The sequence below is a fragment of the Melanerpes formicivorus genome, unplaced genomic scaffold (assembly GCF_026170545.1).
Source record: "Melanerpes formicivorus ecotype bairdi unplaced genomic scaffold, bMelFor1.0.p_v2 SCAF_27, whole genome shotgun sequence".
In the NCBI taxonomy this organism is placed as follows: domain Eukaryota; kingdom Metazoa; phylum Chordata; class Aves; order Piciformes; family Picidae; genus Melanerpes; species Melanerpes formicivorus.
This window is the reverse complement of record NW_027142379.1, coordinates 4607241-4621138: the sequence shown is the minus strand read 5'-3', so window position 1 is coordinate 4621138 and position 13898 is coordinate 4607241. Positions and strand designations below refer to the sequence as shown.

At 40.6% G+C, this 13898-nt stretch overlaps 1 long non-coding RNA gene across 1 annotated transcript in view; it reads right to left on the bottom strand.

Moving 5' to 3' along the window:
* LOC137448952 (uncharacterized) overlaps positions 1–13898 on the bottom strand; it is a 48038-nt gene that overhangs the window by 15961 nt on the left and 18179 nt on the right. Inside the window, exons 3-7 of the long non-coding RNA XR_010989267.1 lie at positions 10961–11054; positions 2311–2379; positions 1864–1962; positions 755–897; positions 275–368 (exon numbers count right to left, since the gene is read on the bottom strand). This is a non-coding gene — a long non-coding RNA (uncharacterized lncRNA). The remainder of the gene's footprint in view (positions 1–274; positions 369–754; positions 898–1863; positions 1963–2310; positions 2380–10960; positions 11055–13898) is intronic.

The following is a 13898-nucleotide window of genomic DNA, read 5'->3' as shown; positions in this document are numbered from 1 at the left end:
AATTTCATAAAAATATCCCAGGAGTAATAGAAAGGTCATGAGAGCTATTCCAATCCATGGGCAGTTGAGCAGGAGAAAGCTTTAATGCCCTTTAGCCTCCGAGTGTGCTGCAGGAGAGGGGAGTCTGGTGCTAAACGACAAATTGAGTTAGAAATATTTGAGCCATAAACCATAGTAAATCTTTTAGCACTTGAAACACCATGTGACACTCCAAACTGAGAGCAAATGAAGTGATAGTCTATGCATGTTTAAAATACATAGAGGCTGTACTTACTGGATTATCCATTTCTTAAGTATCTTGCCTCTAGGTGCCTTCGCAAGCTGATGTCCGAAGTCCCACCAAAGGAAAGCATTTACAGACCACTCCTCTAGCATGATTTAAGAACAAAACAAAAAAAAATCAGTATCTCCCTGAAAGCAAAATTATTTAGGTTGCAGAGTCAAGGACAGCTGAATTAGGAAGTGGCAGATTTGTGTGTGCCTGCATAACCTCTGCTCAGCCCTCTTGTAGGTCCTGTGCCCTGAGCGAGACAGAGGTCCTTTGGAAAAAAATAGTATGTGATTATGCAATTAAAGACTACATCTTAGCACTGAAAGGAGCTGCATTAAGGTTCTGTTGGTAGCTGTGGATAAGACATTTCCTCATGTTTAAATTCTGGGCTTTGCAACCTTCAGATGGCCTTTAAATGTATGTGAAAATTAATTCCAATGTGGTTATGGAGCCTTTGTTGCCACAGAACAGCTTTCTATTTACCTGTGTTGAGGAAAGAAGAATCTTAGAAGTCATCTGCAAAAGGATGCTGGAATAAGAAGAATACTATGGCCTTGGGGTGGAATCAGCAGAAACTCGATATAAAGTTGATTCTTCTTCCCTCATTTTCCAGCCAGTGTGGTGATCTGGGAATGACAACACCAAAACAAAGGTTATTGCTGCCCTGATCTAAGTTTTAGCACATTCATTCAGCTGCTCTTGTTAATCACTCCCATTATCCAAATGCACAAACCAGATTCATAGCAGTATGAATTGTTTAAAAATCCAGTTTTTAAAAGCCTACTCAGAATTCCTGAAGTAGGTTCATGTTGACAGGAACCTTAAGTACTACTCCTTAAAGCCTTCTGATCAACAAGAAGATTACACAGTTCCAGGAAGGAGAAGCTCTGAAGAAGCTGTCACCAGCACTGCTACCACATCTTCATGCCAAGTCTTGCCAGGCCTGTCCTGTTCTGACATGACCCTTTCACAAGAAGAGAGGGCACAAACATTTCTCCTCCTTCATTCACCAACAAGCTTCTAGCTTTTCTCCTAAATATATGGAGCAGAAGCCAGCATAAACTTTGAACTGAATTTAGGTCAGTGTAGCTCTTGTTATTTTAATCTCTCTTGTCTTTGTTTTTTGGATTTAGTCGAGGAAATCAAATATTTAAAAAGCATGTTATGTGCAATGCTAGCTGAGACTGTAAAAGTGCCAAACTGATGAATGAAAAGTGACTATAAAGTATAAAGTGGCTAGTGCAAAGTATATGAAAGTTTAAAGCCATCACCCTATAGAATAATAGAAAATGTCACTTTTTTCTGAGGCCTCATAGTTCCAGAGAATTGTCGCTTTTCATCTCCTGACTTCTACACTTCCAGTTTACACTTAGTCCTTCTTCTGCCTATGTGGCATTTCTGGTTGAAAAGTTAGCCTGTGTACTCTGGAAGTCATATGAACAACACACACAAAAATGCCTCTTGCTCTAGATCTTAAATGTCAAGTAATTTCTAGCTAAGAAGAAATATTTACTTACAGATTTTTAAATGGGGTTTATTTGTTTTTTTAATTACTAAAAAACATAAAGGCTACTCAGGTTTGGAAATCTTACCATAACAAAAGTTGCTCCAAAACATTGTGGTGCTCCAAGCCACTGTGTGCTCCAAAACGTCGTGGCAAAACAGTATAGGTACAATCAGGACACTGTTGTCTTGACAACGTCATGCAAGAAATGAAAGAATTATTTCTGGGTCACCAAAGAGAACTGCAGCACTATTCTTTTTTACTCAGAATATTTGGCTCAAGGATCTCAAAACCCTTGCTCAAAATGAACCAGCCAAAGAGCTATCAAAGTGAACAATAATTGAGGCTACAGCCTTGAATCCAAAGTGAAGGTACCTACATTGAAAAAAACAATACAAGGCAAGGCTACAACAGAACAACACAAAAGCTTGCAGAGGCTGTGCTGCATGGCTTCAGATTACTTGTCCTGCAGTGTTCATCCTTACAGATAATTATCACAATGGAAACTGTGGGTCCTGGTGTCTGTTATTCTTACCCAGAGTGCCAGTCAAAGTTTCTGATGGGCTTCGAGAGGCTTCCCTTTTGTCCATATCCTCTTGTGTTGCTGAAATAGAGAAGGGATTAAGAAAAAAAAAAAAATCAGGACTAACAGCTGAACCTCCTAGAAGAGCAAATCTAGATTCAGGGCTGTTACCAAGATGATCCTTCCAGAGCAGAAAAATGTGCTGTCACTGAGGAACAGATGGAAGAAAAGCAATGAGGTTTCCATACTCAGCCTTTTAAGAGGCTATCACAAACTTCTGTATTGCACACTGTAGACAGGAGACTCTTGCTTTTGGGCACAGATAGAAAATTTACAAGGAACTCAGGGGCCAGTTCTGGGTGCAAAGTGGAAGGCAGCGAAGTGCTACCAAGCTAGGTCCCACCAGAGAAACCATTTAGCCATAGCAGTGCACTGCTGCACCACAGTGAGCAGACCTGATGCAAAGGAGATATCCACTGCCGCACAAAGAACAAGAACTCTGCTAAAGAAACCCTTGTGAAAAGGCAGAGGCTTCAGCTCTGGGGTATGCATCATGCCCAGCAGGCAGCTTGACACAGAAGTCCTCAACTTTGAGAATGCCTTCACTTCAAAAGGCCTCACTTGAATGTGAGGATATACACTAGCAGCAGCAAGCTCCTTTGAGGTACTTTTCCCCTTCTCACTGTATTTACCTAAGAGATTTCATGCCCAGAAAAGAATGAGTGAAAGGGAATATTCAGGTACATGACAGGAATGGTCTTTCTGTATTTCTGTTCCAGCCAGTGCTTTGTTTTCTTTTAGTCCAAGTCTGACAGTCATAAAAAGCCACTGTAGGTGCAGCCCTGTGACAAACAAATCAGTCATCCCTGCAGTGCAGCGGGCGCGGATCATTCCGCTGCGAGTGCGCCGTACCGAGCTTGTGCAATGCATCTGTTCACTCCAGTAAATTAAAGCATTTCCTGTAGCAGTTGAGGAAGGATGGAGTAAATAGGTGCTGTTATAAAAGCATTGTTTAATTGACCTTTTTCTCTGAAGCCATTAGCACATGGTAGTTTATGCCTTGGAATTGCAGCACCTCTTACATCCCATCCGTTACCAGCATGACATACATGCGAAAGCTGCCCCTGAAGCCAGCAAGCTTTGCTGTAGATACACAAGTTATAAATGAAACAAGGATCTGTCTCACTTCTGCCCTCCCCAAGACATGTATACCCTACACTGCAGGTTCCTATCTGTCTGCTCAGTCACTCTGTTTTTCAGCCACTGCTATTCCGGTGGGACCCTCCTGGGTGTCTGCTCCTCTGTGCATTCAATAAGGAGATTTTTTGGAATTGGAAGTAGACAAGCACAGGTGGTGGGGCCACCTGCTGCAGTATCTTCAGTGCTCTTGGACAGTATCATAGGGCTTGGGTTAAATCTTTGTATTTCCTCTTTTTTTTTTTCTTTTCTCTTTTTATTTTTCTTTTCCCAGCTAAAGTTTTTCCCCAGTTAATTTATGCAGAAGTCTGAGAGGAAGAATTATGCAGACAGACACTATTCCCTTGGTCCTGGAAAGGCAATTTGCTAGAATATTATACCCAGATCAATAGTTATTTAATGCAGCAGAGGGTGGGTGTCTTTTTAGTGTAAATTTGCTCAGTGTCCATATGTGGCAACTTGTCTCAGGTTCACTGCTGGTGCAAAGCTCTTCACCTTGTGATGACAGGGTGAGGTTGCACACCCATATTTGTTGAACTCTATACGTGCATTGTGCCTACATGGGACTGACAACTGGTGCAAATTTTACTGCCTATATAGGTACAATGTGAGCATAAAGTCCTGGAAACACGACAGACCACAGGCCAGAAAAGTAAACTGCTAACTTGTATGACAGTGAATAGAATAGAATAGAATAGACCAGACCAGACCAGGTTGGAAAAGACCTTTGATATGATCGAGTCCAACCTGTCATCCAACACTATCTAATCAACTAAACCATGGCATCAGCACCCCGTCCAGTCTCTTCCTAAACACCTCCAGTGATGGTGACTCCACCACCTTCCTGGGCAGGCCATTCCAATGGCCAATCACTCTGTGAAGAACTTCTTCCTAACCTCCTGCCTAAACCTCCCCTGGTGCAGCTTGAGACTGGGTCCTCTTGTTGTGGTACTGATTGCCTGGGAGAAGAGACCAAACCCCACCTGGCTACAGCCTCCCTTCAGGTATTTGTAGACAGCAATAAGGTCTCCTCTGAGCCTCCTCTTCTCCAGTTCAGGTTCTTCTTTAAGCAAATGATAAAAATAGTAGTGTTGGTTCAAAAGAGACCACATTTTCAATGAACTTTCCACAGTGAGAATCTGAGTCAGGTATTCTCAGCTTAACCCAAGAGGGGAGGAGTAATCCATTAACTGCATGAAAATCTATGGAAGCAACTTAACACCGGAGGTATATGGTGCTTCATACAGCTGCAGTCCAAATTAGAATCAGCAAGAAAGACCTGGATTCCCCTACAAGTACACTGACAAGGCCTAGCCACCAGACAGATAGGTCTGAGACAGATACAACAGGGAAAATAGAATACTTTCTCAGCTTATTTCACGTTCAGCTCTTATAATCAGGGGAAACACTTTTTCTATGTTTGGCAGGAATGTTTCTGCTGGATCTTAAGATGTCTCTGGAAAAAAAAAAATTAGTTAAATAATCCTAAATAGCATTTGTCTAAAGTAAGATTGGGATTTCATTTTATATTATGCCCACTTGTGGGAAACATGAACAAACACTGAGGTCATGTCACGGGATGTATCTCTGGGAGCACAACTAGAAGCACTGAAAGCAAAACAAGCCTTTCAGGTGCACTTGTCACTAAGTGCTCTTTGGGGCTCAGCAGTTAACAAAAGGAACAGTTTTATAGTCACTTGAGACTCTGAAGATGGATAATTTATTCCTGAGCTAATAGGCAATGTTAAGCAATTTGGTTTTCATCTTAGTATTTGTTTCTGCCTGTAGAAATTTAGGATGATTTTATTTCCTTCTGTCAGCTTTGGAGGAAAATGCTGAGTGTTGCTTCATTTACATTTGTGTGGGACACCCCTCTGGTTTTGGAGGTGATATTTTGTAACATCTTAAGTCAGATGCATGCAGTGCTTCATTTGTGTTGTACATGTCATCTTTCACTGGGATCCTGTAATTTTCCCCTGGAATTTACTCAACCCTTAGCTATTAAGATGACAGGAAATTGGACTCAGCAAGCCAACAGTGACAGATCTAATTGAAAGCACTTACATCTTTAGAGTACACCAATGATGCAAAGATTTACCTGTGGTTAAGAAGGGAATGTCTGTAGACTCTGTTTCACAAAGAAACACTGTGTATGCCATTCTCCTCAAGAGTGTGTCTTTTGTACCTTCAGTACCTACAGGAGTGATCAGGAATGCACAGAGTTTGCATTCCTGCAGATACATTATCTGAAAGTGTGGCCCTTTGTTTGCTTTGCTTCTGTTTTGTTCTCCTAGTCCTTCATGGTAAGAGTGACCTGTTTATACATTCCATTTTTCTTGGTCTTCTTGGCACCTTGCAGTCAAACACTACTCCAGGCTGATCCCTTGATTTACTGTGGAGTGCAAGTTAGGAACAGACAAAAGAGTGTACTCAACATCCGATGATTTCATTTCTAGCTTTCCAGCACCTTTTGTTATTTCAGGGTGTTTTTTCCTGGTGGGAACAGGCACATTCAGCTGTTGTTTTCATGCTGAAAGTCTGTGTGGAAGCACTTCCCTATTGTTTTTTGTTTGGTTTTGTTGTTGGGTTATTTTTTTCTTCCCAGACATGTCTTTCAGCATGTTTCCAAAGGCTTGGAATCAGCACATTGTCTTGTGACATGTGCATACTTGACATTGCTTTGTTCTCTGACTTCCTTTTGCTTGCAATCTTTAGGAAGTTATCTCACAATTAGCAAGGAATTTTGAACCAGTGTTATTGCAGACCCAGCATATTGTACTCTGCCATCTGCAAAGAAGAAAGCTTGGAAGAGCAGGAGGGAAGAAAGTGATATTAGCATTTTTAAGTGGGTGAACCACATAGGATTGTAGCTTCAGATCACTGTGTAGCTTGAACTGAAGGCAACTATTACACTCTACAAATATCTTAAAGGAAAAACTAGGGTTAGGGTTAGAATTAGGACCATTAGAGTTAGGTATAAGCTTAGGGATAGGCTAGGGTTATTGTTAGGGTTAGTATTAGGGACAGGGTTAGGCTTGGGATTGTTTTAGTGGTAGGCTTAGAGCTAGAGTTAGGTTTAGGGTAGGAGTTTTTTCATATAACTAAATTAGAAGGCAACACTGATATAGTCTAAATTCTAACATAAGAAAATCAACAATAAGGAAATCAACAATAAGAAAATCAACAATAAGAAAATCAACAATAAGAAAATCAACAATAAGAAAATGGCTAAACCTTGAAAAAGGAAGGGTTTTTTAATGTCAGAATTTTAGGCTTTTGCTTGCTTATGTCAAAAAAAGAAAAAGTCCCCACAATTCAATTTTCTAACTCCCTAATCTAACAATTACAACGTATGGAGCATGAAACCCACCAGAGCAAAGAGAAAATTGTCTCTGCTTTGCAAATTTGGTTGCAGTCATTCAGTAAATGCTTTCTATTACTGGTCTTTTCCACCAATGTAAATGGTACTGTGTGTGCTCACTCGTGACAGCTGCAGAAACTGGAAGTTTCTAGATTGTCCTGTCCTTCATGCAGCACACCAGATGATTCCTTATACATTAAATAATTCCTTCTCTAATACATTTTCCACACACAGACATCCAAACCAAGACGCTGGAATAGTGAGTAACTGTACACAGTCACAGATAGATTCAGGGTATTCCTCTAAAATCTGCTAGGTTTCTTTCTTTCTTTTCTTTTAACAGAACACACCAGAATAATCTATCATTTTTCGGCACCAGTGTCATTTATTAGTGTTATCTAAGTTGTACTACTTTCCTTGTCACATCATAAGTTAACCTTTCCTAATCACTACCCTGGACATTGACCAGGATGTCCCTGGGGATGTGTTTAACTAGAGACACTATTTTCCTGTTATTATGTACTTTGGGGCTCTGAAAGCTCACGCTGATTCTAGTCAGAGGCTGTAAATAAATCCATGTGAGTCTGATGCTAGGGAACTCAATTGACCAAGTAGATGTAAGCCACAGATGGTAGCATGGTGAGATTGTCAAAGAATCTTGCCTTTTTCTCCACTTACTGAGCAGTTCAAGTCCTCCCTTTTGGAAGCTTAAGAGAAATGGTTTAAAGTCTCTCTCCTTTCTCAAAACACCCAGCAGCAATTTTCTTTCCTTAGATACCCTTTAGCTGGCCTGGCAAAGTACTGTAGCTTGTGCAGCACTAGCGTACAGATCTTCCTATCATGTGCAATCATCTTCTTGAATTGGCACTGGATTAAGGTTAGGTCAATGGGTGCTATGTCACCCACAGGAGCTCCTCTCTGCCACTTGCCATGCACATGAGTTAGAGGAGTGTGAGGAATTGGGAGGTGGTTAGTGGCTCAGTTGGTAGCACATAAGACCCTTAATGGAGAAGGTTGTGAGTTCAAGCCTGCAGTGGGCAGTAGTGTCCTCCCTACTCTAGTCATGAGGTCTGTGGTGACAGGTTGGACTCGATGATCTTTGAGGTCTCTTCCAACTCTAGTGATACTGAATACTGAATTCTCCTAAATCTGTGTGAGGAAGTCTCCTAAATCTGCAGCTGGCAGCTTAATCCTAGCCACAGAAAGCAACAAAACAGCAGAGATCCAGAGAAAGGAAAAACTCCTTTCGAAAATGCCATGAGGAAACACTAGGCTACAGACACAATACTCATGATAGACAACTACAATTAGATCAAAAAACTCAAATGAAATCTTAAAGACCAAGTGAAATAGTTCAAAACACCAAACAGCAATTCCCCCCCCCCCCCCTTTTTTTTTAACAGAGATATTGACCAAGTAAAGAAATGTCAATTCAACATCTACTGTCTTGAGAGAGTTTTCAGCCTTAACAAGTTGTTGCCAACACATCTAACCCAAAGATTTCTTAGACTAGGAGGGGAATCCAAAAGACATCCAGCTGTGCTGAATTAAAGCACTCCACTTAAAACATCCCATCAATCACAGAGCAGGAGAGTGCTGACGTTATTTGTATGAAATGTAAGAGTGCTATTACTCACCTGCAATTAAAAAGAATAGTTTGATTTGGTTTCATGCCGAGTTATGTGAATGTTTCTCCTTTTGCCAGGATGTGAATTTTGCCAGCTTCAAGAATCTGAAGGTGGCATTCCAAGTTCTGACTAAATTGTGAACAATGACACAATACAAGTCAGATAATCTTGGAGAGAAAATCATTCTAAAACCTTCATTATAAATCCATTTTCTTCATCCACATTCTCTGCAATGGGCTGGCTTACAGTTTTAATTGGCATGCTTCTTGGCTTAGTCTGAGAATAGTCCAAGCTCTGTGGAGAGACTGAATTATTCTGTCCTCCCTAGATTTGGACCCTCAAGGCATGGATTAAGATGAGACACTAATGGGGCAGCATGCAAAAGCTTGTATTACTGAGACAGATCTCCTTCATGGATAAAAAGAAATAGGAACCTTCACACTTGCAATTGTAAATGAGAACAAAGCTGCAGATAGGGAATAGAGTCAGACAAGGATCTAAGCTAAGACTGGTAAAGTAATGAAAGCATCAGAGCCATCTAGAGGGGATTTTGGCTAGACTACATCTTCTTGTACTAGGAGCAAAAAGTCCACAAGGATTAGGGTGCAGGCTTATGCCATGGCAATGCAAAATATTTTTTTGTGCATTAAATGCATATGCAATTTGAAAAAAAAAATTAATAAATTAAAAAGAGAGAGAGAGAGAGAGAGAGAGAGAGAGAGAGAAGACAAGCAAGGGCAAGCAAGGAGCTGTGCTGAAGATAAAAGCTCTTTGGGTAAATACTTCCAGTTCAATTTCTGTTCCGGTTCATACACACAATTTTCTCCGTGTTACAGCAGTTCTTTTGGGCTGAAATTAAGCATGCCTCATACTGAATGACTTGAATTTGACAATGTTTACCAGACAAAGCCCATGTCAAAACTTTGGGACACCAAAAACAGCTTTTCTCAGCCCAAATAATAGTTTTTCTCACTCTCTAAAACATTTACTTCAGGATTTCTCTCTCACAGAGCACTCATCTAACACAAGCAAATACAGCCAAGAAACATAACCTATGTGTGGCAGGCCCAGGCCTTTCAGATATCCAGTAGAGGGAAAATACCTACACCATATTGTGCTTAGCTGTCAAAGCCGTATCTCAGAAAATAAGGTATGCTGTGTCCCTTGAGCTTCCTAGCTCCATTTTCTCTTTGACACACAACTGACTTCTCATGCAGAGCAATTGCCTGAAGGTCTAATTTCTGTAGAGCTTTCCCCATGCTATAATGCAGGACAAGGTTATTGATACTGCTAGCAGGAAGTGCACATAAACACTGGGTCCTTTTACTACATCACTCACTCTTCCCCAAGGTATTCTCGGAGACTTTCAGTCTCAATTACGAGAAACCATTTAAATGTTTCATCCAGAGAGCTGATATTAAAAAGCAATGTCTCGTCGAGCTCCTACCAAACACAAGTAGTTTGTCATGTAATTCTCTGTAACAGGTCCCTTCCATGTGGCTTTTTTCCTATTTCCCAAACTTCTTGAGGATGTTTGAGGGGTTAGATAACACAAAGTAACCTGTCGTCTTGTAGCAGAGAGATAGAATGATTTGAAACAAGTTTATCTAAGGGTCATATCCTGCCATTGATTTTTTTTTCAGTGCTCCCTATTGATTTCAGAGGCAAGTTCCACATGCAGATCAATACCAGGATATGGTCTTTATTTATTAGTATACTTCTGGTCACTTCACTCTACCCTAATGCCTCATAACATATGGAGCTAATTATGGCATTCGGCATTACATTGGCCTTGTTGTCTTTAGAGGAGAGTTAAGCCTTCATTTGCTCAACAGAATAATTTGAAAGGATTGTTTGGTGACTTCTGTCACTGATCCAGAAATAGATCCTGTGACATTATTTCAGGGCAGGATTGAAGTAGAGTAGCAGAGACACATGGATAAGCATATCCTTTGCCTGACCAGCAGCTGCATGATAGCAAGGGTACTGAATTCCCAGTAGAAGTTTCAGACTCTTTTGACAACAAGAAACCATCTGTGTTGAACCAGTGATATGACTCTCCCAACCTAGTCTAATGCTTTAAAGAGTTTTTAAAAGATGCTTTGGGGATGAAATTTCCCAGCTATTAATTTCTGAACTTCATTAGTTTTTCACTTACTGGACCAAGAATACAAAAGCTGCAGCTTTCAACAAGACGACATGCTCCAGAAGTTGCAGCTGACCTCAGAACAGTCTCTATGTATTTTCATACCAGCTCCCAAGAACAGGACTGAATGTCAGCATGGTTTTGTCAACAGCTCTGGTTCACTGGTAAACCTTGGCCCCCATGTTGCAACTGAGCCCTCTTCTACCTGCAGCTTTACTAGCCATAGGCAAGCTGTGCAGCAGATTGCAGCCTGTGTGAAGAGGGCAATGGCAGTTTGCAGGTCCAAGGCGCGACACAGACTTAAAATTGCACAAGAATTGAAACAATTACCTTAAAAGAGACAGGGAAGAGCCTCTTCATTTCTCCTCCTTTTCAGAGGACTTTCTTCAGCAATGCAGGCATGGGCCTAGTCTGAATGTCCTGTCTGTTAAGAAATCAAATCTTAAATGAGGAGTTATAAGGTTTGCATGTCCAAAATGCAATACCATATTAAAAAGAAGGGCAAATAAAACCCTTCCTGTGTGCTACTCCTACATTAACTTTCTATACTCTGTAAAAAATAACCATTGTCTGCATTCAGAAGGCTTTCTTGTAAAGAGAGGCTTGGTGATCTTGGAGGTCTTTTCTAGCCCAAGTGATTCTATGATTCTAAGAGCAGAAAACCAAATAATCTTGTTCTTGCTGCTAGACTTCCATTACAGGCAGAGCAAAAGATTAACAACCCAAAACTTTTCATCTGCTAGCATTCAGATGTAATAAACCAAGGGCTTCTTTTCAGCCACTGCAAGTATCTGGGTATGTTTGATCTAACTGAAGAGAGCAAAGGAACAAATGAGCAAAGAAAAGAAAGCGCAGAGGGAAAAGAGAGCTTCACCATTTGCTCAACTGCCTTGGAGCATTAGGAAACGTCAGCGCTCTGTTGACTTTTCTTCTCTCGTGCTCCTTTACATCACTGAAAGGTCTGGCCTCTGCTTTGAGAAAATACTGCTCCTTTTCAATTGTTAAATAGTGACAAAGTCCAGGTGACCCTAGCACAGAGCCAGAGTGGTTTATGTCAAGCCTGGAGACAGTGACTCATGGAGTCACAGATGATCAGTTGATAAATGTCACCGGTATCAGAAACTTGGCCATTAACATGAGTGATGTGAGAACTAAGAGGTTAAGTAAAAGCTACCTTCATAATGAGTGTGTGATACAGAAAAGAAACATTATGACCCAGGCTTGGATTTTTGGTTTTCTTTCTCATTTCCCCTTAAGGTGGATTTGGCTTTGTGACTTTGCTTGTGATTAGATGCTTTCTAAGTTTGCTGCTGTTGTTTCAAAAGGCAACATACATTTTTCACGGATTCATTGCCTGAGAAAAGTCTACAAGAAATGTCAGAGGTTCAGATGAACCAAGGGACCAAATGTGACTTTTTGCAACAGTCTGCTGCCACAGTGTTTGCAATGAACTGCAAGGTTTTGGAATTGTCTTAGCTTCAAAGTGGCTCAGGAGTTGGTTTTGAAAGCATTTCTAGGAAAGAGTAAAGTGCAATAGTACATACATTACAAGCAATGAGATCTTCATGTACATTGAATATAAGTCTAAGGACTTCACTGAGGTTCTGACTTGTATTTCTAACTTTTTTTCTGTGAATAGAGATTCTTACAGCAGTCATTTATAGCACTTGAATGAGGTATATGAGGGATGTCAGGACAGGGGTGGAACTAGTGCAGCAGAATGTATTTTTTTTCACCATGACCTCTTGCAAGTTACTCACACATCTTCCCACGTCAAATCTGGAGAGAACAACTGCAACTGTCACAAAAGACCACTGGGGGGGTGGGGGGTGGGGGGGGTGTGTGTGTTAGCACAATAACACAGCTGCATGAAATCCACCTTCTTCACAAGGAAACAGGCAAAAAGAAAAGAAACCAACATAGAAGAGCATATTGTCATTTGTGCTGTTTGGCTTCTAATAAATGACCTGAGCTGACTGCAACACCAGAGCTCTCAGCAGTTTGAACATCCTGAAACTTTTCCAGAGGCTGTTTTGTTTATTTCTGTTGCACTCAAATCCACTTAACATGGCACTGTGATGAATACTGCTTTCATTTAAGTTGTCCTGTTGGCCAATAGACTTAGTGCCAGGTGCTCTCAAAATATAGTAAATAATTGTCTGTCTCATCCACTTAAGAAGCAGAGCCTACAGTCTGTGCAAGCCTGCCATGTTTGCCTAACATACCTGCTCGTTTAGGGCTCTTATTCAGTTGTTTAGTTTTGGTAGCTATTAAACACAGCCACAAGTTCAATAACATTGTAAGGATTTCATATCATGCTCAATTATACATCTACAAAAGCCATGAAATTCCTCAAAGTCCTAGGCAAGTGACTTCAGAAGGATCACAAGGGCTTGGAATCATAAAGACCTGATCTGAACAGAACCATCATGATGGAGCTAAGGCTTAAACTTAAGCATGCCAGAGTAGATTGGTCAAGTTTGTTAATAATAAACATGACATAAATAGCAGTTTCTGACCTCGCTAACATGGAATACATGAAACTGTTTTTAATCTTGGATGATTAAGATAGAGTGGAAAACATATTCAGTTATGTGGGACTTGTGGATAATAAGACTAATCTGCTAATACTGGGAAAAGTCTCTAAGACAGCTTAACGCTCATTGCTGGTGTGCATGTGAGACAGATGTCTGTTCTAGTTTGCAAGTTCTTGATGTTCCTGAACTAAACTAATATTTTCAGGTCACAGCTGAGTCTATCTTGGGAATGAGGTGGCTAACAGCAATGACAGTCCTGCTTTGGGTTAGGATATGCACAGCACTAGGATTTCTGTCATGGTGAACCAGATCCACAGCACCTGACATCAATTTGTGCTTGCCTGTGATGGGAGCCTATATTTTTCCTTTTCTTTTTTCCCCAATAAAGTAGATATGTAAGAGCATCTGTAACAGAGGTTGCTAGCAACAGAGTGCATATGTCTCCTTTTAATCAACATAAGGATTGCTGTGGAAAGACAAATCTTATTTCATCCAATTACTCTATCTGAAGAAACAGTTGAATAAAGTCAACAAAGGCTTGATCCAAGGCTTACATGTGATCCAAACACTAATGTAATCAGGCTTTGAAAGTGCTATTTTTTCAGTGTTCTTAGATTATTATTTTTTCTAATCCAACTCATGAATATAAAGACGAGCTCTCAATCCAAATGAGGACTTTCATGTTGTAAAACCTTTACCTCATTCAGTTTGACAGAAAATACAGAAGCATT